General features: G+C 39.6%; 3 non-coding genes across 3 annotated transcripts; all 3 read right to left on the reverse strand.

The window, feature by feature from the left end:
- Window positions 1-2,680: 2,680 nt before the first annotated feature.
- On the reverse strand, window positions 2,681-2,799 carry LOC138890815 (5S ribosomal RNA). The gene has a single exon (XR_011407218.1). It is a non-coding gene; the product is annotated as a 5S ribosomal RNA (ribosomal RNA).
- Window positions 2,800-3,347: 548 nt separating this feature from the next.
- Window positions 3,348-3,466, reverse strand: LOC138890777 (5S ribosomal RNA). Its single transcript, XR_011407179.1, has one exon. It is a non-coding gene; the product is annotated as a 5S ribosomal RNA (ribosomal RNA).
- A 549-nt stretch (window positions 3,467-4,015) lies between these two features.
- On the reverse strand, window positions 4,016-4,134 carry LOC138890784 (5S ribosomal RNA). Its single transcript, XR_011407186.1, has one exon. It is a non-coding gene; the product is annotated as a 5S ribosomal RNA (ribosomal RNA).
- Between the last annotated feature and the right edge of the window lie 22,972 nt (window positions 4,135-27,106).

Consider the following 27,106-nt stretch of genomic DNA (forward strand, 5'->3'; position numbering starts at 1 on the left):
TGCAGCAAGCCATTCCAAGCCTGCTCTACCCACACACCTCCACAGTTCCACCGGAATTTCGTCTGGCCCGGTAGCTCTGCCCCTTCTCATCTTACGCATTGCCTCCATGACTTCATCGATCTCAATGTCCCTACAATTACTTAATTCATGGTGACTGTCGGCATTCCTCGATTCCCCAGGTCTAATATCTTGATCTCCTTCTTCACTTAGAAGTTTATGAAAGTAGGTCTGTCACCTCCTCTTAATCTGGTCATCTCCCATCAAAACTTTGCCGTCGTCATCTTTTATGCACCTCACCTGGTCTAGTTCTAGAGTTGTCCTCTCTCTCGCCTTAGCGAGTCGGAATAACTTCTTCTCCCCACCTTTGTTCCTTAGTTCCTCATACAGACGAGCAAAAGCTGTTGTCTTAGCCTCCGTCACTGCCATCTTTGCCTCCTTCCTAGCTACCTTATACCTTTGACTGTTCTCTCTCTTCTCCTCCTCGTTAGTGCTCCCTACTAACCGCAGGTAAGCCACCTTCTTCGCATCCACTTTACCTTGGACAACTGCATTCCACCACCAATCTCCTTTGTGACCACCATTGCGGCCCGTAGATATCCCTAATACCTCTCTCGCCGCCTTTCTTATACAGTCCGTCGTCGTCGACCACATTGTGTTCGCGTCCCCACCACTCCTCCAAGCTCCCATTGCCGATAACCTTCATTCCAACTCCTTAGCTTTATCCTCAGTTAAGGCGCCTCACCTAATCCTGGGGCGTCCTTGTACGGACCTCTTCTTCCTCCTTATTCTAATACAAATGTCCATCACCAAAAGCCTATGCTGCGTTGAGAGGGTCTCACCTGGGATAACCTTGCAGTCCTCGCACAACCTTCTGTCGCATCTCCTGAGGAGGAGATAGTCAATCTGAGTCTTCGCCACCGAACTTTGGTAAGTAACCAAATGTTCATCCCGCTTTGTAAAACTCGAGTTCCCAATGACTAGATCGAAAGCCTTGGCAAAGTCCAACAGCGCAATGCCCCCTCCGTTCCGCTCTCCAAAACCAAAGCCGCCATGCACCTCAGTGTACCCACCTGCAGATGACCCAATATGACCATTGAAATCTCCTCCTATGAATAACCTCTCAGAAGGCGGTATACTACGAACAATCTCATCCAACCCCTCCCAAAAGCGCCTCTTAATATCCTCATCCAAGCCTGCTTGCGGTGCGTACGCGCTAACGACATTTAAAGTACCCTCACCTACCACCAACTTAATAGTCATTAGTCTATCATTCACCCGCCTGACCTCTACCACGGACTCTCTAAGATGGCTATCTACCAGGATACCCACTCCATTCTTACCCCTCAGGATACCAGAGTACCACAACTTATACCCATCCACGTTTTTCGCCCTCGATCCGACCCACCTAGTCTCCTGGACACACGCTATATTAATCTTCCTCTTCTGCAGGATTTTCGCCAACTCTATGGATTTACTCGTCAGTGAACCTATGTTCCATGACCCGATTCTCAACCTATAGGCTCCCTTGCCCCCTCTACCTCCCCTGCTACCCGACCCACCCCCTAACCCCAGCACCCCACTCTGCCCCACCCGAGGACATGCCCTTATTCTATCATCCCAGACTGCAGCCACTACACCTACAACAATCTAGAGAAGACTCGCTAGTGCACAACGTACGCAAATAAAACAAGAAGGAAACAAGTGGTAACTAGTATCCTAGTTGAAAGGTTTAACTATTGCGAAGTAAAGTAACAGTAATTTCGCTAACACCAAAAGGGAAACAGTAAAACAGGAGGTACCAACTCCCGATAACAAAACCTGTGGCTGATTTGCTCTCCTTTGCCAGTGTTCGTGCGCCCAACTTGTCTCCAAATACTCCGAGAATTCCTGAAAACACAGAAAATACCACGACCCAAAAACCAGAAGGAGCTATCACCGCTACCACTGAATTCGTGGAATGCGAATGATTCTGGCAAATTCGAATTGGAACCCAACTCGATTGGAAAGATATGAAAGCTTAACTGATGTAAATCTGAGGAGAGATTTACAGGGAGTTTGTGAGAGAGTTTTCTTGCTAGCTGCAGCAGCCAATCTGAGGAGAGATCTGATGCGTCGAGGAGTGCATAGGCTACGCAACAGCTTCAGGCACTCAACTCCAGAAAATTGAAGCTGTTCTTCGAGCTTCAGCACCAGTAATTCGATTGTCGAGAAATCCTCAAATAAATGAACCCAAGCTTCAGCCACAACTTCTCGACACCAATTAGAATAAAACCCCAAAACCAATTTGTTCAGACACTCACGAAAACAACAAACCCTAGTCAATAGAGCATTAGAAAAGAAAACGGAGGAAGTAGTAGAAAGTAAACGGTAAGAAATTAAAGAGTAAAACACTTTGTTAATCCACTTTACTACTGCTTCAATCCTCTTCTTCCTCCTTCCTGGTTATCAAAAAACCCAAGACGAGGCAGAACCGGAAAAAGTAATATTTCAAAAAAACCCAAGACGAGACAATTAAACTTCTTATATTGCCTTTTTTAACTTTTTAATAATTTTCTTCTTTAAAAAAATCTATTATTTCATGTAAAATATATTGTTCACAATGCGTAAAACTCAGTTGTGATTTTATTAGATCTACCATGGATATATTAAAAGAATTAGGATACAAAATTTTCAAAATAGAGGGATGTAACACGAGGACTTCCCTGGGGGTGACCTATCCTAGTACTACTCTCGGCCAAGCACGCTTAACTACAGAGTTCTGATGGGATCCGATGCGTTAGTGCTGGTATGATCGCATCCGACATTCCTTACACTCTAATAATACCATTCCTCCTTCCGATTTTGGTGCGATAGTGTAAAGCCTTGAAACGGCATAACTTTATGCTCATTTATCCCTTTTACGCGATTCTTGTTTTAATTTTATGTATTTTCCACGGGGAAAAGCATTGACCAAAAACAACAAGCTGCGCTCGACGATAATATCACAATTAGAGGGCCTGACATGCCTATTGCACTAGGTTGCATGGAACAACGACATCACAACTCGACGTTTTACGGATGCCTCTTTCGAGGCCAAGGCGTAGTGACATGTCAAGGGCAATGGTGTTAAGCCCGTAAAGTCGTGGTTGGCAATCGTGATTTACAATATTTACCCTTTAAATATTTTTCATATTTTTATTATTTATTGTGTAATACCTTTTTGATCTTTTCCATAATTATCCTCTTTAAAAAAAATTATTATTTCATATAAAAAACTATCGTTTACAATGCGTAAAACTCATTTAAGAATTTATTAGATCTACCATCGATATATTAAAATAAGTAGCATACAAATTTTGCAAAATAGAGGGATGCAATACGAGGACTTCTTAGGGGGTCACCCAACCGAGTACTACTCTCGCCCAAGCGTGCTTGACTTCGGAGTTCTGATGGGATCCAGTGCGTTATTGCTGGTATGATCACATCCGACATTCCTTGCACGCTAATATTACCTTTCCTCCTTCTGCTTTTGGTGCGAAAGTGTAAAGCCTTGAAACGGCATAACTTTATGCTCATTTATCCCTTTTACGCGATTCTTTTTTTGATTTTATGTATTTTCCGCGGGAAAGAGCGTTGACCAAAAACAACAAGCCGTGCTCAACGATAATATCACAATTAGAGGGCCCGATATGCCTATTACACTAGGCTGCATTGAACGACGAAATCGCAACTCGACATTTTCCTGATGTTACTTTCGAGGCCAAGACATAGTGGCATGTCAAGTGTAACAGTGTTAAGCCTGTAAGGTCATGGTTGGTAATCGTAATCTACAATATTTACCTTTTAAATATTATTCTTATTTTCATAATTTATTTTATATTGCGTTTTTGATATTTTTCATAATTATCTTATTTAAAAAAAAATTATTATTTCATGTAAAACAATATCATTTATAATGCGTAAAACTCATTTGTGAATTTATTAGATCTACCGTTGATATATTAAAAGAAGTAGGATACAAATTTTGCAAAATAGAGGGATGCAACACGAGGACTTCCTAGGGGGTCATCCATTGTAGTACTACTCTCGCCCAGGCACGCTTAACTACAGAGTTCTGATGGGATTCAGTGCGTTAGTGCTGGTATGATCGCATCCGACATTCCATACACTATAATAATACCTTTCCTCGTTACGCTTTTGGTGTGAAAGTGTAAATACTTTAAACGACATAACTTTATGCTCATTTTTCCCTTTTACGTGATTCCTCTTTTGATTTTATGTATTTTCCGTGGGCAAGAGCGTTGACAAAAAATAACAAGTCGCGCTCGATGATAATATCACAATTAAAGGGTCCGACATGCTTATTACACTAGGCTGCATGGAACAACAATATCACAACTCGGCGTTCTACTATGTCATGACCCAAGCTCTCCCTCCGTGAACTATCGTGACGACACCTAATCTATACGACTAGGTAAGCCTAACAATTTGCAGAAAAAGGAATTTAAAAGTACAACTAGCCATCCAACAGGTAAATATAGATAAAGTGTTTAAAATGCCGCTCGACATATACATTAATAACACTCTCGACCAATAACAACACTACCAAAACCCGGAGTCTCATGAATCACAAACAAGAGGAAATACATAGTTTTGTAACTCCAGAAGTATAAACAAAAGTAATAACAGAAGGTCTATATCTAAAAGGGAGAATAGAGAGAGACTTCTCAGTCTACGAACGCGGCTGATATACCTTGAAGTCTCTGAAAATTGCCTCGCCTCACTGGTGGAATGGCTGAGCAGAAGAACCTGGATCTGCAGACGAAAAACATATGCAAGAAAGGGCACGAGTACATGAGTACACCATAGCAGTACCCAGTAAGTGCCAAGTCTAAACTCGGTCGGTAGTGACGAGGAATGTCAGGGTATGTATATATATAACAAGATAAAACAATAAAAAATGTGACAGTACAATTAAAATACTAACAGTCGATAAAGAAGGAAGTCATAGAAAGAAACAACTCAAAACATAGAGATAGAAATAGGGGATCGCCCAGGATATCATCCCGTAGTCCCAAACGTAAATGTGCAGAGGATCTCCCGGGATATCGTCCCGTAGTCCGAATCATAAATATGTAGGGAAATCTCCCGGAATATCGATGCCTAGTCCCAAAGTAAACACACAACAGTCTTAAGAAAGAAATCTACAGTTCTATTCATGAATAAATAGGAATTTCTACTCTAAACATGTTGCATAGTGTCACACCTCCTTTTTACTGCCCTGCAATAGGGAAAATAAGAGAGTTTTCCAATTTAAGTGACAATCGAAACGAGATTATTTATTTAAAATCAAAGTCTCCACTTGGGATATTTATGGTGTCCCAAGTCACCGGTTTAAAATCTCTAATCGAGGAAAGTTGACTCTAATTACGGTCTGCGAACACAGAAATCTGGGTAAGAAATTCTATTAACCCGGTAGAAGGTGTTAGGCATTCCCGGGTTCCGTGGTTTTAGTACGGTCGCTTTGATCATACTTGGCTAAATCAAATTGTGTAATTACTAATTTTAGAACCTATATGCATTTGCCGCTTTTAATTAGGAAATTATCTTGAAACGCATCACGCGTACGTGTACCCGTTTGTTTGGTGCGTCAAAATCATGTCACGCAAACGTGTCCACAATTAATAACGCTTTATTATTATTAAGAAACTTTGGTCGAAGTTGCGCGAACGCATACTCCAGTTTTATTTTTAAAAATCGTAATCATGTCATGCGAACATGTCCACAACCACGATAGTATATTAAACGTGCCTAAAGAAAACTATGAACATTTGTCATTTTTATATCTAAATTAATACGAGGGCCATATATGATTAAATGTGGATAGCACGCCTCGGACTAAATTTAATTCAGAGGCCTATTTAAACAAATTTTATTATTAAGAAAGTTTGACCGAAGTTGCGTGAACGCATACTCCGAATTGGTTCTTAGAATTATGATTATGTCACACGAACGTGTACACAATCACAATAGTATTTTAAACGCGCCTAAAAGCTTCTCTACGAATGTTCATTCTAATATCTAATTAAAGTATTTGTGAGGGCCATAGGTGATTTGGTTAAATGGCACACCTCAATCTATCTGAGAGTCATATTTAAACTAGGCCTAAGGATGTTGCATTTGCACAATTTGAATTCAATAGGGTCATTTGTTGTGAGCACAATTGGGCCAAGGGTTGCTTCAGAGAAATGGACCGGCGTACAAGTTCCTTGAGCTATTAAAGTCAGGCAACCAAATTTACTGAAAAATGACAAGAGCATTGGGCCTTGGAGGCAAACCCAAAATGGAAAAGAAGGGGCCTGAGACACACGGGCCTGATTTGTGCCAGGCAGTCTCACTTGAGCCATTTAGTAGGCCTGGCCGTTTAAGGGATATGGTTCAGCATTTTTGTTCTGTAACCCTTCAAGCATCTGTTACACTTTGAGTAACCCAAACACTAATCTACACTAAACTAAAACAATCTCATTAAATCAAATAAGATATATTCACCATTTAATTTAAATCCAAACTGCAGAACATTAGAACACTATACGGTCAACGAATCCTCAAGCCACATGCATTTAAAAGTCGAAATTGCTAATGGCTGATGTTGAACTCATACATATAGCGATTCTAACAATGGAGTACTTCAGACATTTAAACTAATTATTACAATGCAACAGTAATTTCTAAATTCATTCAGATACTAAAACAAAAATTCAAAACAGCAAAGTCATGATAAGAGTTAATTTCAGAGTGAACATCACTACTAACTTGAACAAATTCAAACAAAACCCAACAGGGAAGGTTATTCATCTAAATTAAACCCATATTATAACAGTCCAAACCCCAAACACTCAACAGAAAGAGTTTAACCAAGATAAAACCAAAATGACAAACGAAAGTCCAAATACAACACTAAGATGAATTATACTGTCAATGGCATGAATAAATACAGTGAATCATGCAGTAAAACATAATTTAAGGCAAAACAAGGATAGGTTCTAAATAACATAAGTTGATACTCAGCCAAACTAAGGTTTACATCTCCAACATATTTCAAATTTGAGCTTCACATATCAATAAGATCCAAAGAGGTACCTGGAAATAAAGATAAAGCAAAAGGATGAGGATTTCAGCAACATCAGTAGTTCAGTAAATCAACATAGCCATGTTTAGCCTCCTTAAACCATTTTTAAACCCAGAACACTCAGAAATATTTTGAAACTCTTAAACTATTGCTAACAAAAAAAACCCAAAGGCCAATTACTGGCAATTTTCGACCAAAAGGATGCAGAAAAAATTTTGTTTTTCAAGTTATGAATGGTTGCCCAAGAATGAAAGAAGAGTGCTCTTATATAGGACCTCCTAAGGCAGCCCTAGCTTAGTTAGCTAATTCCCCTTTTACCCCTTCATTTCTTTGTCATTTTACCCTTTTTACCATTTCAAAACATCTGAAACCTCCCTTCTCTTAACAAACCAGCCCAACCTTATCCTCTAGAAGCTTCTATACTAACAGAAAATATTCCCTCAGCTTTAAATACCCAAAATAGCCCTTTACACCCCTATTTTTACATTCAAAAAATCACTCCTGGGTCAAATTAACCCAAGACCCAAACCCAACCCATAGGGTTGTGTACTAACAGCCCAAACTGAATCTCAAACCTTAAAGGAATGAATTCAATCGAAAATTTAAGCAAATAACCCCTGAATTTTTAAAAAAATGGAATTTAAAAGAAACTCGGAAAACAATAGTTCATTAACAAATGCACTTAAACTAATTGAGACTGTCATTAGCAAAAAACAGTCAATGAATGAACTTATTTCAACCTTTGAAGCAATTAAATTAACCATTTAAACAGGGAATCAAAATAAAATAAACCTTAATTGAAAAACTGAAAACCTAATGACCTAATGGAAAGCTCATGATTTTAAACCTAAAATAACTAACTAACAACGACGATTAAACACCAGGGAAGGACAACAAAATCTAACAACCTAAAACTAAAACTAACTAACCCTTTTCATTTTTCGGTCAAAAGAAATAGAAAAAGTAGAAGAAATCGAAGATAAAAAGAAGCTAAAGAAGGGCAGGATGATGAGAAGATAGAAGAAGGGAAGAGGAATGAGTACATACTGCAATGACTGTCCAGTTGTTCCGGCTAGACCCATTTTTCCGATTTAAATCCAAAAAGAGGTGTAAAATGACTGTTCTCCTTGAGAACAGACAAGTGACACCCATTTTCGGCTCAAATTGCCTTGGAAGCCCATGCATGTCCACCCAGATTTGACATTTGTGAAGTTTGAGAGGGATTTGAGGGGACTAATTTCGGGATTTGGGAAGAAAAATAAGCGGTGAGTATTTGGTGTAATTTAAGTGAATTAGGGTTTGAGGTCCGACTTTATATCTAAGATTTGACAAGAGTGAGAGGGATTCGAGGGGAACTATTTTGGGATTTAGCAAGAGGAGGGTGAGGAGATCGTGTGGTGTTATTTTGTGGGGAATCAGAGTTGGTTATGGCATCGTCGCCGGCAGAGGGTGTCACACCTCCTTTTTCCGCCCCCGCGAGGGGCGAAGGAGTTTTTCCAATTAAAGGACAATCGAAACGGAATTTGTTTATTTATTTCAGAGTCGCCACTTGGGAGATTTAGGGTGTCCCAAGTCACCAATTTAATCCCGAATCGAGGAAAAGAATGACTCTGTATTACAGTCCGCGAACCAGAAATCCGGATAAGGAATTCTGTTAACCCGGGAGAAGGTGTTAGGCATTCCCGAGTTCCGTGGTTCTAGCACGGTCGCTCAACTGTCATATTCGGCTTGTTTATCTGATTTTATACAATTATGCGCTCATGTGCAAGTTTTAACTCTTTACCACTTTTATTATATTTTTAAAGGAGTGTGAACATCATTTAAAACATGTCTTTGGATTGCATCACATGAAATGTATCCGCAATCCGGAACACATTTTCATTCAATATTTTGGGATTTGGATTTGGGTCGCATGAAATGCGCACCCGAGTTTAAGAAGGTAAGATTAATTAAATCGCGCCTAAAGAGTCTAACGCGTTATTGGCTTTGGGGAAGGCAGTGAAATTCACTAAACAGTCCATCCGAAATTCTAACTATTTATTATGACCAACTATTGAGGGCCCCGCAATTTGCATTTTTTTATTGGGCGAGGCTCGTCTCATTATTTTTTAAAAGGATAATCTTAGAATGACTACATTTTCTATTTTTCGTTTTCTAAAATAAATGAAGATAAAGTCCTACTTTATTTACATACTTTCAAGTTATTATAGTTAAGTTTCAAAAGTGAGTTGTTTAAATAGTTTACATGGTAACGCAAGGAACATTATACATACAGACAGTAAAAGAAAGAAAAGACTACATTAAATTATAACTTCAAATCTTTCTCATTTTTTGCATTCATGCTTCGAGTGGCTTACAAGATTGAACCAGTGTATCAGTTTGTGTACCTGGTATTTGGAAAGCAAGGAAAGAAGATGAAGATCAGTAGAAGCAGCAGTAGTGTAAATACACAGCAACAACAGCAACCCAACAGCAACAAATTCGAACCAGATTCAAGGCCTAGAAAACTTTGAAGAAAAACCGAACAACTCAATAGAACAAACCCAAAGTTTGTAAACAAACTAAACAGCAACAATCCACGCGTTTATTAAAACCCGAAACTAAACTCGTTTCTCACTTTGTTTTTGTTTTCTCTTTTTAAACTCTATCACATTCTCTTCAGATTTTCAGAATGTGTTCCTCTCTCAAAATAATCCTCAAAAATCTTTCAAGTTTAAGTCCTCCCCTCTCAAGTCTTAAAGCCCTCAAGTGTAAAAGTTCTGTTTTGTAAAAGTCCCCTTTTTTTCGTTCCAGTCCCTAAAAAAACTCTCCCTAAGAATGTGTCAAATGACTCTATTTATAACAATACTCTTGTCTTGAATCCCCAACCCGAAATATTTCCCAATGGCATGCTTTGTCCCCACTAATTAATGTTTTCTTTATTTTAAACCTTGTCCCCCATGCCTACATGCTTTTGTCCCCCACTACATTAAATAAATATATCAACCCAACCCATTACATCTTGTCCCCCATGCCTAACATAAACAATTACAATATTCTCCCCCACTACATTATGTCTTGTCCTTCATTATATTAAACAATTATTACTAATCCCACCCCATTACATCTTGTCCCCCATGCTTAACATAAAGAATTATTTAAAATGTTCAATTACCAAACTACCCCTCCGACCTTATTGCAATTACCATTTTACCCCTGAACGTAATGCAATTTACCAAACTACCCCATCAGCTATAACCAATTCACCTAATCAATCTCAACCAAAATATAGCAAATATGACCAATTTCTAAACAAATTCAACAACAAATCATATGAACACAGATGAATCACACAACTTCAAATTAATGGAAATAAATTAACCATATTGGGAACCAATCCTGGTTAACTTGGACAAAAAATGGATGAGCAAGGAAACAACAATATTAACAATACAATACATGATTCAAACTAAATCAACAAATCAAAAACCAAAACATAAACTCAAATTAAATCACTAGATTAAAAACGAACTTCAAACAAAGATGAACATGAATTAAATCTATTTTAAACAACAAAACATGACGGATTCAAACGATTTAACCAACATTAACAATTTCTGAAAAAATACATAACACATGAAGCAAACTGAAGAAATAATTAATTAACTTCTATTTGAATCTAACAAACATTAAACTACCAATTTTACATGAACAAACCGAAAAATTAACAAAACAATGAACACGAACAAAACAAACATTTACGGATTTTAGATTTGAGTATATCAAAACAAAATACGGACAAAAGTGAAACTCGAACCCACTAACCGGATCGAAACGACGATCGAAGAAGATGGTTGTTTGGCGTCGTTTGAAGACGACGCAACAGTTACAGTAGCAGCTCATCATCAACGCTGCAGTTACAGGAGCAGCAACAGCAACGAGCTTCCCTCGAATGCTGACGAAGCTGGAAGAAGAAGGAACATCGAGGAAGAAGAATCAGACGCCCTGGACGTAGCAGCCATGGCGAAGTGGTCGTCCATGGCGCAACTGATCGTTTGGAACAAGGCGACGATGGTCGTTTGGAGTTGGGGGTTCATGGTGCAACGAAGAAGACGATGGTGGAGTGAACGACATGAAGCAGATGCTCGACGAGCAGAAATGCAACAACACTGTTTCTCGTCAATGGCGGACGGTGGAGGGGTCGTTTGAGAAGGTGAAGCAGCCGCGATGGCGAAGTTGGAAGGAGGGCAGTCATGGAGGTTTCATTTGAAGCCAAGGTTTGGAGGAGTAGAAGAAGAAGAAAATGCAGCAAAGGGGGTGGTCGTTTGGACGGTGGAGCTTGTGTGTGTGTCGACGAAGAAGACGCGGAGGGCTGCCATGGATGAGCTTGGAGACTGTGTGTGGTTGAAGATGATAGAGGGGGAAGCCATGGTCGTTTGGATGAAGCTGCAAGGGGCAGCCATGGGAGGTGGATGGTTTTGAGAGAAAGAGGAGAAGAAGAAAAAGGGGGGGGGGGGGCGGGTAGCTTTAGCATTTTTAGGGTTTTCATGGTATTTTTTTGTTTTGTTTTGTTTTATGAAAAAATAAAAGAAAAATGGGGTTTGGGTCTTTTGGGTTATGGACTGGGTCGTTTGGGAAGATTAGGTATTTTTTGGGCTTATGGCTTGAATTTGAAGAAGAGCCCCATTCCGATTTTCTTTGTATTTTTGTTCTCTTTTCTTCTTTTATTTTCCTAAAACTAAATTCTAAAAATCCTTAAATTATCATATAGAACTAAATTAAATTATGAAAGCGCAAATTAACTCCCAATAACAATTAACACACAATTAAGTAATAATTAAGCATGAAATTGTACAATTGGACATTAAATGCTAAAAATGCAAAAGATGTCTATTTTTGTGATTTTCATTTTTTGTAAAACAAACTTAATTAATAACAATTGTAGGATTAAATCCTAAATGCAAATGCGACATATTTTTGTATTTTTTATTAATTTAACAAATAAACATGCGCAGACAAATGCGAATAATTATCCAAAAAAATACCACAAAATTCAAAAAATTGCACACCAAGGAAAATTGTTTTATTTTGAATTTTTTGGGAGTAATTCCTTCATAGGGCAAAAATCACGTGCTTACAGAGGGTTTCAGGGCGGCGGTCTCTAGGGTTCTTGAGGTTAGAGACGAAGATAGGGATGAAGGGAGTTTGGACTTGGGGGGGGGGGAACTGATTTAGGACAGTTAAATATTAATGAAGCCATAGTTCCGGACCGTTAGATTGTGGGAATCCAATGGTTTGAGATGCAAGGCCACAAAACATAGGATCATTTTGGTCAATACGGGACTGGACCGGGTGGGGATTGGGTTTGAGCCTGGTTTGGATGGGTTGGAGCAGAGATTTGGCCCAAATTCAAAGCTTAAATTTAACCCTTTTTCACAATTCCTTTTTCTTTTGTTTTCTTTTGTATGTTTTTCTTTTTTGATAATTAATTAAAATTCTAAATTAAATCCTACATTGATCTAATTTATAAAATTAAACTAATTATTTATTGCAAAATTTATTAAAATTACTTCATCCTAAATTAAAAGAGAAAACTCAATAATCTAAAAATTAAAGAGTAAAAAATGTAAAATGAGCTATTTTTGTAATTTTTATTTTTAATAAAACAAATAATTTACTAATTAATCCTTAAAATATTAAAATAAAACCTAAATACAATGCATGATATTTTTGGCATTCTTATGATTTTAACAAAAATAAACATGCACATAAATGCAAACAATGAGGACAAATTCCCACAGAATCCTATAAATATTGTAAAAATGGAAAAAATTGTTTTTCTTGTATTTTATGGGAGTAATTCCTATAGGGCAAAAATGACGTGCTCACAGCTGACCCTCTTTGGTCGGAAACATGAAGAGTTTTCGTGCAAAGATAAAGTGAGCGGATACTAGCGATTTTTGCCCGTATGAATACTCCGTGGGAAGCATTTTTGAAAGATTTGACCACACCCTGCCTCTGAGGTTGCCTACATATCCTTGGATATAAAGGAATCATGTCACTGTAGTTCGGGAAGTTTCGATAGCTGGGGACTACCAGGAAGCTGTGATGTCACTGTTGCTTCCGCTACTACTGCTTGCTGAACTCCTTATTACACCGAGATAAAATAAAAGGAGCTAGACTAAACTACGATCTGTGAATTACAAGAATCCTATCTACGTATCTTCAAACTTTATCTTGCAGGTTCTGTTGCTCTGTTGACTTGTGCTCTCCAGGCGAGCTTCCTTTGTTGCTGACTCGGATTGCATTATGATGTGAATTCCCTTGTTGCCATAACTTGAACTGTTTTCCTTTGAAACTTGAATTTCTTTTCCCTTGTTCTCTAGGTGGGCACCTGATTGCCCATATTTGAACTGCATCCCCTTGTTCTCCAGTCGGGGTACCTGATTGCCAAAACTTCAACTGTATTCCCTTGCTTTCCAGGTGGGTGCCTGATTACCAAAACCTCAACTATATTCCCTTGATCTCTAGGTGGGCACCTGATTGCAAAAACTTCAACTGTATTCCCTTGTTTTCCAGGTGGGTGCCTGATTACCAAAACTTCAAATGTATTCCCTTGCTCTCCAGGTGGGCGCCCGATTACCAAAACTTCAGTTGTATTCCCTTGCTCTCCAGGTTGGCGCCTAATTATCAAAACTTCAACTGTATTCCTTTGCTCTCCAGGTAGGCGCTTGATTGCCAAAACTTGAATTGTATTCCCTTGCTCTCCAGGTGGGCGCCTGACTATCAAAACTTCAACTGTATTCCTCGAAACTTGCACTGCTTTTCCCATGAAACTTGACTTGTTTCCCTTGTTCTACAGGCGGGCTCCTGATTCCAACACCTACACTGCTTTTCTTTAAAACTTGACTTTGTCTCCCTTGTTCTCCAAGCGGGCTCCTAATTGCTAAACTTGAACCGCTTTTCCTTGAAACCTGAGCTGCTTCCCCTTGTTCTTCAGGTGGACGCCTGACTGTTGAGACTTGAACTGCTTTTCCTTGAAGCTTGAGCTGCTTTTCTTCAAAACTTGACTCGTTTCCTTTGTTCTCTAGGCGGGTTCCTGATTGCTGAACTTGAACCATCTTCCTTTGAATGTTGCTGCTTTCCCTTTGTTCTCCAGGTGGGCGCCTGATTGCTGAACTTGAACTGCTTTTCCTTGGACTATCTTCCCTTGTTCTCCAGGTGGGTGCCTAATTACCGAACCTGAATTGTCCTTTTCTTGAAACTACCTTTCTTTGAACTGTCTTCCCTTGTTTCTCCAGGTAGGTGCCTGATTGCTGAACCTGAATTGTCCTATTATTGAAATTGTTATCTTTTTGATCTGTCTACCCTTGTTTCTCTAGGCGGGTGCCTAATTGTTTGAGCTTTAACTGTCTTCTATTCTTGAAACTCGTGTTGTCTTTCCTAGTTCTTTAGGTTTGCACCTGATTTCAATAAAAACAGACAAAACAAAAGAAATTTTTCTGCCCCAGTTTGATATTGGGAATATCTGTGATTGTTAACCAATTCTTGTTATCAAAATAAATTTTAAATTAAATTCCTTTATCCTGAAAATTTCAAACCAAGCCTCATTTCAACAGTAAAAACTTAAATGCCAAACTACACTTCCCAAAAGTAGACCTCTCATCAGACCTTGTCATTTGCAAGGGCCTCAAGGCTTACTAAATCCTGTTATCCAAGAGGGTACTGGAACTTATTGTTGAGCCTATCTGGCACGTTCTTTCCTTACGGAGGGTTTCTCTAAAACAAATGAAATTTTCCGCCCCTCTTTCAATCAAAGAAAAATATTGTCAGTTTGAAAATGTGGTGGTTAGTTTGCGGCATTGTTGCTGAGGATGACCCTTTCATTGTCGTGCTTTGCTTTGACTGGCTGCCTTGAACTGGCCAAGAATTGTTTACCTTTATGTCTGAATTTCAATTACAGGACCCTGAATGACCTGAATGCTCTACACTCAACCTACCGTTCAATATTTTTGTCCTTCCAATTTGAACCTCTGTATCTTCCCCAAAATTAACAAACCACTCGACCGCTTGAACTTTCATTAACACCATACTTTTCATTTTGCATCATGTTATTTCTGGTATGTTGTGGCCGCACTTTGCTTTGTGCAATTTGGAAGTTAGTATAAGCTTTGCAATCCTTTCTTTTGCTTAGCAAAGCCAATATTGGAAAAGCCTTGGAGGAGTAGACCCAAAAAGAAATGAAATGCAATGACCCCGAGAGTTATGAATAGAGAAGAAAAATCAAAATAGAAGGACTATTTGAAGAACAAAAGGAAAAAGGACTTATCTGAGTGAGGTTGCCGGCATCAATGATCATGACATACATTTTGGATTAATTAGCTTAGTCCATTCAGTCAATCCTCTTTTAGTCTTCACACTTTATGCCTGGGGTTCCCATAATCCGATTCCTTTGTAAATTTAACAACCTTATTCAGATTGCGGTGCCCTAAAGGGATTTCACCAGCAAACCTCTCTCATTTATTCATCTCTCAACTCACCGTCGCCTTACGGTGCCCATGAGTGTTTTACCAATAAAACTCTCTCATTTTTAATTTCTCTCAGCTTTCCATCGCCTTATGGTGCCCGTGAAGGTTTTCACCAGTAAGACTCTTTCATTTTTCATTTTTCTTGCTCAGAACGGAGTGTTGCCCCTAGTATGTATCACACCTCTACTTGCTTGACTTGGCATCTCTCGAAGACTGATCGGAAGGTCTTTCTCTCGTTTCCCTTTCTTTTCCTTTTTTCTTTCTTTTCTCTCCTTTTTTTTCACTTTTTCTTCTCTTTCTTCTCTTCTCCTTTCTTTCTTCTTTTTTTACTTTTTTTTTCATTCTTTCTTTCTCTTTTCTCTTCTCTTTTTCTCCTTTTTTTCTTTACTTAATTTTTGCATTCTTGTTTCTAAATTTTGTTACTGATTCCAAAATAGGGGTATGAAAGGAAATAAAGAAAGCTCAAATGGGTATAAAAGGATAAAGTGTCTAGATAGCAGAATAAAATGCCTTCGTCATTCCAATCTTCAAAATATGCCAAGTAGAAACAACAATTTAGACAAACCAAAGAAATCATACATAATATCTTTTGACTGTACCAGAATTGATAGCCATATCTACACATTTGCCTTATATATATGTTAAATACAAAGCACCATAGGACAACACTCTAGTTACGATGAACGACCCTTACCAATTTGGGTCGAACTTGCCTTTTGCTTCAGCCTGATGTGGAAGGATGTGTTTCAATACTTGCTGACCCACTTCAAATTTCCGGGGACGCACCTTCTGGTTGTATGCTCTTGCCATTCTCTTTTGATACAACTGGGAATGACACACTGCTGCCAATCGTTTCTCATTAATCAAACTCAATTGCTCCAGACGAGTTTTGACCCACTCATCATCATCAATTTCGGCCTCAACAACAATCTGAAGGGATGAGATTTCAACTTTTGCAGGTATCATTGCTTCCGTGCCATATACCAACAAATAAGGAGTTACACCTACTGAAGTGCGAACAGTAGTGCGATAACCCAACAGAGCAAAGGGCAACTTCTCATGCCATTGCCTGGAACCTTGCACCATTTTCTAAAGTATCTTCTTTATGTTCTTGTTGGTTGCCTCGACTGCTCCATTCGCCTTGGGGCGGTATGGGGTGGAATTGCGATGCGTAATCTTAAACTGTTGACATACCTCTTTTGTTAGATTACTGTTAAGATTAGCACCATTATCTGGGATGATCACCTTTGGGATCCCGAACCAACAAATGATATTTGAATGAACAAAATCGGCCACTACTTTCTTGGTCACAGACTTGAAAGTATTAGCTTCAACCCACTTAGTGAAATAGTCAATGGCCACCAGAATGAACATGTGCCCATTGGATGTTGCTGGCTCAATTGGTCCAATGACATCCATACCCCAAGCAACAAAGGGCCATGGTGCGGACATTGTGTGCAATTCAGATGGCAGAGAATGAATCAAATCTCCATGCACTTGGCATTGATGACACTTGCACACAAAATTGATGCAATCTCACTCCATGGTGAGCCAATAATAACCTTCTCGGAGAATTTTCTTTGCCAGAACATACCCACTCATATGCGGTCCGCATACTCCAAAATGCACTTCGGTCGTGATAGTCATGGCTTGTCTAGCATCGATGCACCTCAACAATCCGAGATCTGGAGTTCTTTCGTACAAAACTCCTCCACTGAAGAAAAATCCGCTTGCCAAACGTAGGATTGTTCTCTTTTGATTCCCTGTGGCTTGTACCGGATATACCCCCGACCTGATGTACTCCCTGATATCATGGAACAAGGTTCACCGTCAAGTTCTTCTTCCACCATGTTTCAATAAGCATGCTGATCACGGACCTGAATATGCAAAGGGTCAACATAAGCCTTATCTGGATGATGTAACATCCACGCCAGAGTAGCCAAAGCGTCAGCAACCTCATTGTGGATCCTAGGGATATGACTAAACTTCACTGATTAAACCGCTGACAAAGATCTTGCGGACATTGTCGATATGGTATGAGTTTCAAATCTCGGATCTCCCGTTCTCCCTGGATATGGTGCACCAACAAATCTGAATCCCCCAAAACCAACACTTCATGGACTCCTATGTCCACGACTAACCTTAAACCCAAAATACACGCTTCATACTCAGCCATGTTGTTGGGGCAATAGAAATGAAGCTGAGTTGTGACAAGGTAGTGGTGCCCTGTTTTAGAAATAAGTACAACTCCTATTCCAATGCCTTTCATGTTAGCGACCCCATCAAAGAAAAGTTTCCAATCGGGCATTTCATCCTTCTCGACCTCATCAATATGCATTACCTTTTCATCAGGAAAGAAGTCTTCAAAGGTTCATATTCCTCATCTACTAGGTTCTCGGCCAAGTTATCGGCCAAAGCTTGGGCTTTCATAGTCGTCCGAGTCACATATACGATATCAAACTTTGTGGGCAAGATCTGCCATTTTGCGAGCCTTCTTGTGGGCATGGGCTTCTGAAAAATATACTTTAGAGGATCCAGGTGAGAAATAAGGTAAGTAGTGTAGGATGACAAATAATGCTTCAGCTTCTGTGCTACCCAAGTCAGGGCGCAACATGTCCTTTCAAGGAGAGTATACTTTTTTTTTGGTAATTACGTTTTCCATTAATCACCAAAGAGAACATTACAAAGTAGTAGAACCATTCTCGGCTGACTTAGTCTATACAAGTTTCTATTCTATCCTACCTTATAAGCAGTACATAAGACATTAATCAAATGTCTGGCTAGTTAGTACATTGTTTTCAATACATAAACATCTGCATCTTCTCCCTCATTCCTCCTTTAGCTCTTATGTTGCAAACACATGCTATTTCCCTTGCCACTTGTTCTGCAGTCTTCATTGTCTCTCCAAAAATTCTGTTGTTTCTCTCCATCCATATCCCATGTATATGCTCGGAGTATACCATTTTCACAACTTTTGCTTTGCATGATCTCCCTTTGGCTTGCTTTATTATCCATGCCATCTTCTGTGTGTATGACAGTGATGGACTCACATTGATTTGAATCCATTGCATAAGCCTTCCCTATACTATGTTAGTGAATTTGCATTCACCAAACAAATGTGCATGTGATTCAACTATTTCATTACACAAGCAACAACTTGTGTTTGCTTGGACTCCCCAGTTAGCAAGCCTATCTGTTGTCATTAGCCTCCCATAGCATTGCATCCACATAGTGAATATTGCCTTGGGCCTAGCTTCATTGTGAAACATCAAGGTTCTCAATGCCACCTTGTTGTAGCTTCCCAAAATGCCCAAATAAATTTGCTTGGTTGTGGTCCTTCTGTATTGCGCTGTGGGCAGTTGCTGGATTACTCCTCTTGCTTCCATAATCTTTTTCACCATCCAACTTGCTTGTTGGGGTATATTCATCTCCACTATACTTTGCCCCTTTATGTAATAAGTATGAATCCACTTTATCCACATCTTGTCTTTCTTCTGTGCTAAGTCCCAGTATACACTTGTTATAGCTGCTTTATTCCAAATTCTGATATTCAATAGATTGTACCCTCCAACAGATTTAGGCAAGCACATTCTGTCCCAGGCTATCAATGCTCTCTTTGTGATTGTATTGGATCCTGACCTTATATAGCTTCTGCAATAAGCCTCTATCAATTTTATCACTTTAGCTGGTAGTATGAAAATTTGGGCCCAATAGGATTGGATATCAAATATCACTGTTTGGACTAACTGAACCCTTCCGGCATAAGATAGTTTCCTGGCTGTCCATGAAGAAATCCTTGCTACTATTCTATCAATAAATGGTTGCCATTGCATAGCTGACAGCTTCTTTGTGTCCAATGGTATGCCCAAGTATTTGAAAGGCAATTCTCCAAGAGTATATCCAGTGTTCTGTAGTATTTCCTGCCTTGTTGCTTGATCAACTCCTCCAAAGTAGATTGCACTCTTGTTGCGATTAGCTATCAGTCCAGATGTAGCAGAAAATTTCATGAAACAATCATGCATTGTGGAGACAGACTTGCTATTTCCCCTGGCAAATAGCAGCAAGTCATCTGCAAAGCTGAGATGAGTTATGTCTAATTTCCCACATCTTGGATGAAATATGAACTCCTGAGCATTTTTCAGTCCTTTGAGCAGCCTGCTTAGATATTCCATCACTATAGCAAACAGAAATGGTGATATAGGGTCACCTTGTCTGAGTCCCTTAGCAGCATCAAAAGGTTTTGTCAGCTCCCCATTTATCATAATTGAGTAACTGATTGTTGATATACAAGCTTTCACCCAGTTACAGAACTTTGTGGGAAAACACAAATACTCGAGCACTTGTTCCAGATATACCCATTCCACTGAATCATATGCTTTCATCATGTCAACTTTCATCATATATCTAGGGGATATATGTTTCCTGCTATAAGCCTTGACTAGCTCATGAGCAAGGATGATATTGTCTGCTATTTTTCTCCCTGGGATAAATCCTACTTGGGCTTCAGATATGATGTGTGGCATGATTTTCTACATTCTTCCAGCTAGCACTTTAGAGATAATCTTGTACAACATAGTGCAACAAGCAATAGGTCTGAAATCCTTGATTGTCACTAGATTGGACACTTTTGGCAATAATGTGATTGTTGTACAATTGATTGCTGGAAACATCACCCCTGTATTGAAAAAATCTTTCACTGCAGCATACACTTCTTCTTTGATCACTGGCCATGATTTTTTAAAATTTTTTGCATTATATCCATCTATGCCTGGTGCTTTGTCACTTCCTATCCCCTTTAAAGCTTCATCAATGTCTTGGCTAGTAACTTCAGCAATCAGATCTTGCTGTTGTTGCTTTGTTAATGTTGGCCCTCCCTTCATTACCCTCTTGTCCACAGCTGGAAGTACATGAGCACTTGATCCTATTAAGCTTTTATAGAATGACACTATCTCCTCTTTTATAGCTGCATAATCTGTTATGATACTTCCTGATAGTGTATGTAGTTCCACTATTAGTTTCCTTTGTTGCCTCTCCTTTATCACTGCAAAAAAGAATTTATTTTTAGAATAACCCACTTTGATCAAGTTTGCCCTTGCCTTTTGCTGCAGTATCCTTTCTTCCATCATTGACCAAGTTTCCAGCTTGTGCAACCATTCTTTTTCTTGTTCTTGCAGCAGGTCATTGTAGTTGCTTTGTAACTGGCTCTGTATGTGTTGAATGGTCTGCTTGCTTGATCTATCTTCTCTGCTACTCCTTTAAATTCTGCCTCATTAAGCTTTCTAAACTGCCTTTTCATCTTTTTGAGCTTTGTCCAAATGCTTCCTATTTTCCCTGATGCATTGCTACTATTCCACTCTTCCTTTACTATCCTTTCAAAATCAGGATTGCTTGCCCATACATTAAAGAACCTGAAAGGGAATTTGGTTGTTTTCCTAGGCTGCTTTATGTTGATAACCATGGTACTATGATCTGAAATATGAGGCTCCCCATACTCAGTGCTTAGGTGGCTAAAGTTCATCATCCACATATCATTCCCAAACACCCTATCTATACGACTCCACACCCTATCATCACCTTGTTGTTTGTTGGTCCATGTATAATAATCTCCTCTCCATGGTAATTCAGTAATACCAATGTCATTACACAGCTCAGCAAATTCCTTTACATCAGCACTTTTCACAGGCACTTTAGAAATTCTATCTTGAATATTAAGGATTGTATTGAAATCTCCCCCTATTATCCAAAGTCCTGTTATGTTCTGTTCTAATCTTTTCAAATAACCCCATAGCTGCCTTCTATGATCTGTATCATTGTTGCCATACACCACTATGAGGCAACACTGCATCCCATTCTGATTCCCAGATACTAAGAAATGAATAAATTGGTCTTGTTTATCTACTGGTTGAACTGTGTAAGCTTGTTCATCCCATAGGATCCATACCCTTCCATTCCCAGCATACTAATAATTTGTTAGTTTCTGCCATCCTGGAACTATTCTATTAATCACCTTTCCTGCTTTGTCTTCTTTCACCTTTGTTTCTACTATCCCAGCCAGCTTGATATGTTTGTCTTTAATGTACTGCTTTATTTCTTTTTGTTTGTATCTCTTATTCAATCCGATAATATTCCAGATTAACCAAGTCATTGATGAATAATGATTCCACCTCCCAGATTAGGTGGCCTAATGTCCTCCATTTCCTCTTCCTGCTGCAGATTTTGAAATGCATTTGTTGTAGTTATTGTTGTCCTTCCCAATGTCATTCTATTGTTACTAGGCAAAGTTGGCCACTCCTCTCTTTGGTCTACATCTTGCAACTCTTTGGCTTTCCCTTTATCCTTTACTATCTGAAGCTTGCCATTATTCCCAACATCTTCATTGTCATTTTCCTGCCTTATTGCCTTACTTGGTTCTCCCTTTAGATCAGTTTGTTGTTGTTGTCCTTGGCATTTGACTTGCCATTTTGTGATAACTTTCCCCTGTTTCTGATTTCCTCTGTATTGTTCTTCTTTTCTGACTTTCTTCTCCACAGTACAGTCATTCCCTATCTTCATGCAATTTATACAATACTTTGGTTTCCATCCATACTCCACCTGCAACTGGATCTGTTTCCCTGATGTTTCTTGTAAAGTCACCTCTATTGGAAGCTTTTTTGTCACATTGGCTTCCACTAGAATCCTGGCATAGGAAATTCCAATCTGTTTTGCTGTGCATTCATCTGCAAAGAGAGGCTTCCCAATAGCACTTTCCAGCTTACTTAAAGTCTTGTTTCCCCAATAGCTCATAGGCAGATTAGGGATAGTGACCCACAAAGGGATCTCCATCAAAAATTCAGCCTTAATGTCAAATTCAGGTGTCCATTGCTTCAGGACCATAGGTCTACCATTAATGGTATAAGGTCCACTATATAGAATATCTTTCAAGTCTCCTATGGTATCAAATTTTGCTATGTAATAACCTTCATCATGAAGAAACAAATCTGGTATACTAACTTTACTCCAAGCTTGAGCTATATATTTCTCCATGAATTTATATCTAGGCATATCCCCAATCACATAGATAATTAAGGCACATTCCCATTTTTTGTTCTGTTCTTCAATTTCTTCTTTATCTACTTTAACCACAATGTTACCATCAACAATTTCCGAAGGAATATATGATAATATCATACCATTTTCTGAAGATCTGTTCCCCGCAAACAAATTTGCCCATGTTTTCCCCTTCTTTGGTACTACTGCATGTGATTTTAGCTCCTCATTTTGCTCAGCTGTTACTATTCCATGGACCTTCAGCTCACTTGGCGCTGCATCCACTTTGTTCTTCTTAATCTCCATGCTTGAGCTTGTTGGTGTGCCTTCACATGAAGATGTAGCTACATTCATCTGAACTGCGCTGAGATCTATCCTCTTCACCGGTCCCTTATTATTGATAGATGAACCTAATTGCTGTGGATTAGGTTGAAATTGGTGCCCAATTGGTGTTGTTATCTGCTGGGTAGAACCTTTAACTAAAGTATCTACAATTACTGTTGCACTTATGGCTTCGCCGACCGTCACTAGTGGTACTCGCTTAGGTCGACCTCGCTTTCTCACCATGGCTGCTTCTCAGTCGGCGTACATTAGCATAACGTGTGCCAGGGGGGAGTATACTTAACCTCGCAAGAAGTGAACTTGCTGCTGAGATAATAGATGGATTACTCTTTCCTACCAGTGATGTCATGCTGACCCAACACACAACCAAATGAGTTATCCAGGACTGTCCAATAAAGAATCAAAGGTCTCCCTAGTTCCGGCGGGACCAGCACAGGGGGGTCGACAAATACTCCTTGATCTTATTGAATGCTTCCCTACAATCATCAGTCCATTTGAACTCAACATCTTTCTTTAGCAACTTAAAGATGGGCTCACAGGTTGTTGTGAGCTGAGCAATAAACCTACTGATGTAGTTCAACCTCCCTAGCAGACTCATCACCTCGGTCTTGTTCTTTGGTGGTGGTAATTCCTGGATAGCCTTGATATTTGATGGATCCAACTCAATGCCTCACTGACTGACTATGAATCACAAAAGTTTCCCAGACAGAATACCAAATGCACACTTTGTAGGGTTGAGCTTGAGATTGTACCTGCGGAGCCTCTGAAAAAACTTCCTCAAATCTCTGACGTGGTCAGACTGCTTCCTGTATTTTATGATCACATCATCCACGTAAACCTCAATCTCCTTGTGTATCATGTCATGGAATATGGTATTCATTTCCCTCATGTAAGTTGCCCCAGCATGTTTCAAACTTAATGGCATGACCCGGTAGCAATATGTTCCCCATGACATGATGAATGCCGTCTTTTCCGCATCTTCCTCATCCATTAAAATCTGATGATACCCCGCATAACAATCCACAAAAGACCAATCTCGTGCTTGGTAAGTTGTCAATCAAAATGTGGATATTTGGCAGTGGGAAATTGTCCTTTGGACTTGATTTTTGAGGTCACAGTAATCAACACACACTCTGGTCTTAGCATCATTCTTTGGCACATGCACAACATTGGCTAACCACGTGGGATACTGCGTGACTCGAATGAATTTTGGATCAAGTTGCTTTATGACTTCTTCTTTAATCATCACACTCATGTCAGTTTTGAACTTTCTCAACTTCTGCTTGATGGGAGGGAATGCTAGATCAATTGGCAATTTGTGGACCACCAGATCGGTACTCAAGCCTGGCATGTCATCATACGACCATGCAAAAATATCCTTATACTCAAACAATGCTTTAATTATTTCTTCCCTGATTTGCAGTTCAAAATAGACACTTATCTTAGTTTCTTTGAAATTATCTAGATCCCCTAGATTGATTGCTTCTGTTTTATTCAGATTAGGCTTGGGTTTTTCTTCAAAATGATTCAGTTCCTTACTAATCTCTTCAAAGGCCTCATCCTTATGATATTCTAATTCATCATCACATTCTATTTCCTGGATTATTATTTCAGAATTAGATTGACTTTTAAGACTTGGCCAAAGATTCCTCATGCATGTCATGTCATTGAAACCAGCATAAAAAGAACTGTACAAAGAAGAAAAGAAAAACAAAATAAGAACTATCAGGAATGATGTAAAAGGGAAATTGCATTTCATTGAAAAATAAAGGATAACAGGGTTTGCACAACAACAAGCGAAAAATAAAAAATCTGGGTCACAACCCTGGAATGACCCAAAAAGAAGGGAGAACAAAACAATCTACCAAGACTCCTTCTGACTAGGAGAGGAGTAGCCTTCCAATTGTTAAGCTTTACATTCAGCCCGACGAACTGCATGTTCGCTTAGCTAGAACATTCTCCAACTTCTACCATGTTCACATTATCAAACAACCTCTGGAACCTTTCAATTAACTCTTCATCAATGTCCACCATAGAACTTGGAACTGTCGTCACTTGGCGTTTTCGGGCACCAGGCTTGATAGAAGACCTGTAGAGACGCGAGATAGTCTTAGAAGTGCCCACACCTTCTGTTTCAACTTTCTAGCCCTTTCCACATCTGCCGCTATGGGTTTGAATCCAAGACCGAATGTACCCAAGTTTTCAGGGAGGGACACTGGCTGTATGATACCCTACAAGGATGCACCTAGACCTTTACCTGGTACAAAGCCATTTTTTAGCATTTTAGAGTCCACCATGACGGATGCAGAGGCTATCTTTGGAGTTGGAACCCCTTTCCCTTCTGGAACCTTCTCGACAGGAACTGTTTCAAAAACTTGAGAGACCCAGGGCCCTTTGTCATCTGCAGCCTCAATAAATGGGATGGAGGCATCAATGTGAGCATACAAATTCTCTTCACCATGCACGACGATCTCTTGTCTATCCCACTCTAACTTGACAATCTGGTGCAGAGTGGACGGGACTTCTCTGGCGGCATGTATCCAAGGTCGACCTAACAGTAAATTATAAGAGATAGCTATGTCCAGCACCTGGAACTGCATGGTGAATTCTACCGGTCCTATTGTCAATTCGAGCATTATATCACCAACTGAGTCTTTTCCTCCACCGTCAAATCCTTGGACACATATGCTATTTTTATGAATCCTTTCACCATCAACATTCAACTTGTTCGGAGTAGAGAGAGGGCGGATGTTTGCACTGGAACCATTGTCAACTAACACCCTGTGACCACAGAATCTTCACATTTTACTGTAAGATAGAGAGCTTTGTTGTGTTCAGTACCTTCTATAGGCAACTCATCATTAGAGAAGGTGACCCTGTTCAACTCAAATATTTTGTTGGCGATCTTCTCCAGATGGTTAACTGAAATTTTGTTGGGGACATGAGCTTCGTTCAGAATTTTCATCAAGGCCCGACGATGCTCATCTGAGTGGATCAACAATGATCGCAAGGAAATCTGAGCGGGCATCTTTCTCAACTGCTCCACGATGGAATAATCTTGTACCTTCATTTTTCTCAGAAACTCCTCCGCCTCTTCTTTAGTGACTGCTTTCTTTACTAGAACTGGATTACCTCTGGATGTTTTAGCTTTCCTTAACTCTTCCGGGGTAAAGCATCTCCCCGAATGAGTTAATCCCTGGGCCTCATTGACTTTTTCATTCACTTACTTTCCTTTGTAGGTCACTATCACCCATTCATAGTTCCATGGGATAGCCTTGGTGATGAGTACCGGCAATGGGGTTACAGACTTGATGATGACAAGATCTGTATGGGCACCCTCTACAATTTTGATTGGCTTATTTGCCAATCCTGGCACGACTACTTTTGACTTTTCTTGATTTATTGCAACATCACTTGGGGATCTTTTCTTAACTACCAAAGATGGTTCACCGTTTGTCCTGCTCAAATTATTCACTGATCCTTCAACCATTGGTTTTATAACTGGCTTGACCTCACTGGACCGAATAATCATGACAGTCTGTGAAGGCTTCTTGGTCTCTCCCCTTTGTGTACTATCTCGACCATGTTCGTTTTCTCATGGGTTGGCAATGTGTTCTGGTTAATGTTGGGTGCCTCTAGGTTTTGGACTTCAATCCGGTTTGTGTCGATAAGCTCCTAGATGGTATTTTTCAAATGCCAGCACTTCTCAGTATCATGCCCCGGGGTACTAGAACAATATTCATAACTTACGGAGTAATAAAGATTCTTTGGAGGAGGGTTTGGCAATTTTGACTCAATTGGCCTCAGTATACCTAACTACCTCACTCTATGGAATAAACTGGTATAAGACTCCCCCAACGGAGTGAAAGTTTTTTTTTGCTACAACCTCTCATTTTTGAACACTGGATTGGGTCAGAAACCTAGTCCGACAGGGTTTCGGTAGGCTCGTGGGGGTGGGTAAGCATTTTGTGGAGCTAGGTAGGTGCTTTGTGGGGATGAGGCACGCTATTGTGAGTAGGTAGAAGGTTAAGTATATGTATGGGCATGGTGGATAGAAATATGAGGGTCTGGTGATGGGAAGTAGTGCTAGGTGGATTATATGGGGTTTGGGTGTAGGTTTTGG

Source organism: Nicotiana sylvestris, chromosome 4 (genome assembly GCF_000393655.2).
Source record: "Nicotiana sylvestris chromosome 4, ASM39365v2, whole genome shotgun sequence".
NCBI lineage: Eukaryota > Viridiplantae > Streptophyta > Magnoliopsida > Solanales > Solanaceae > Nicotiana > Nicotiana sylvestris.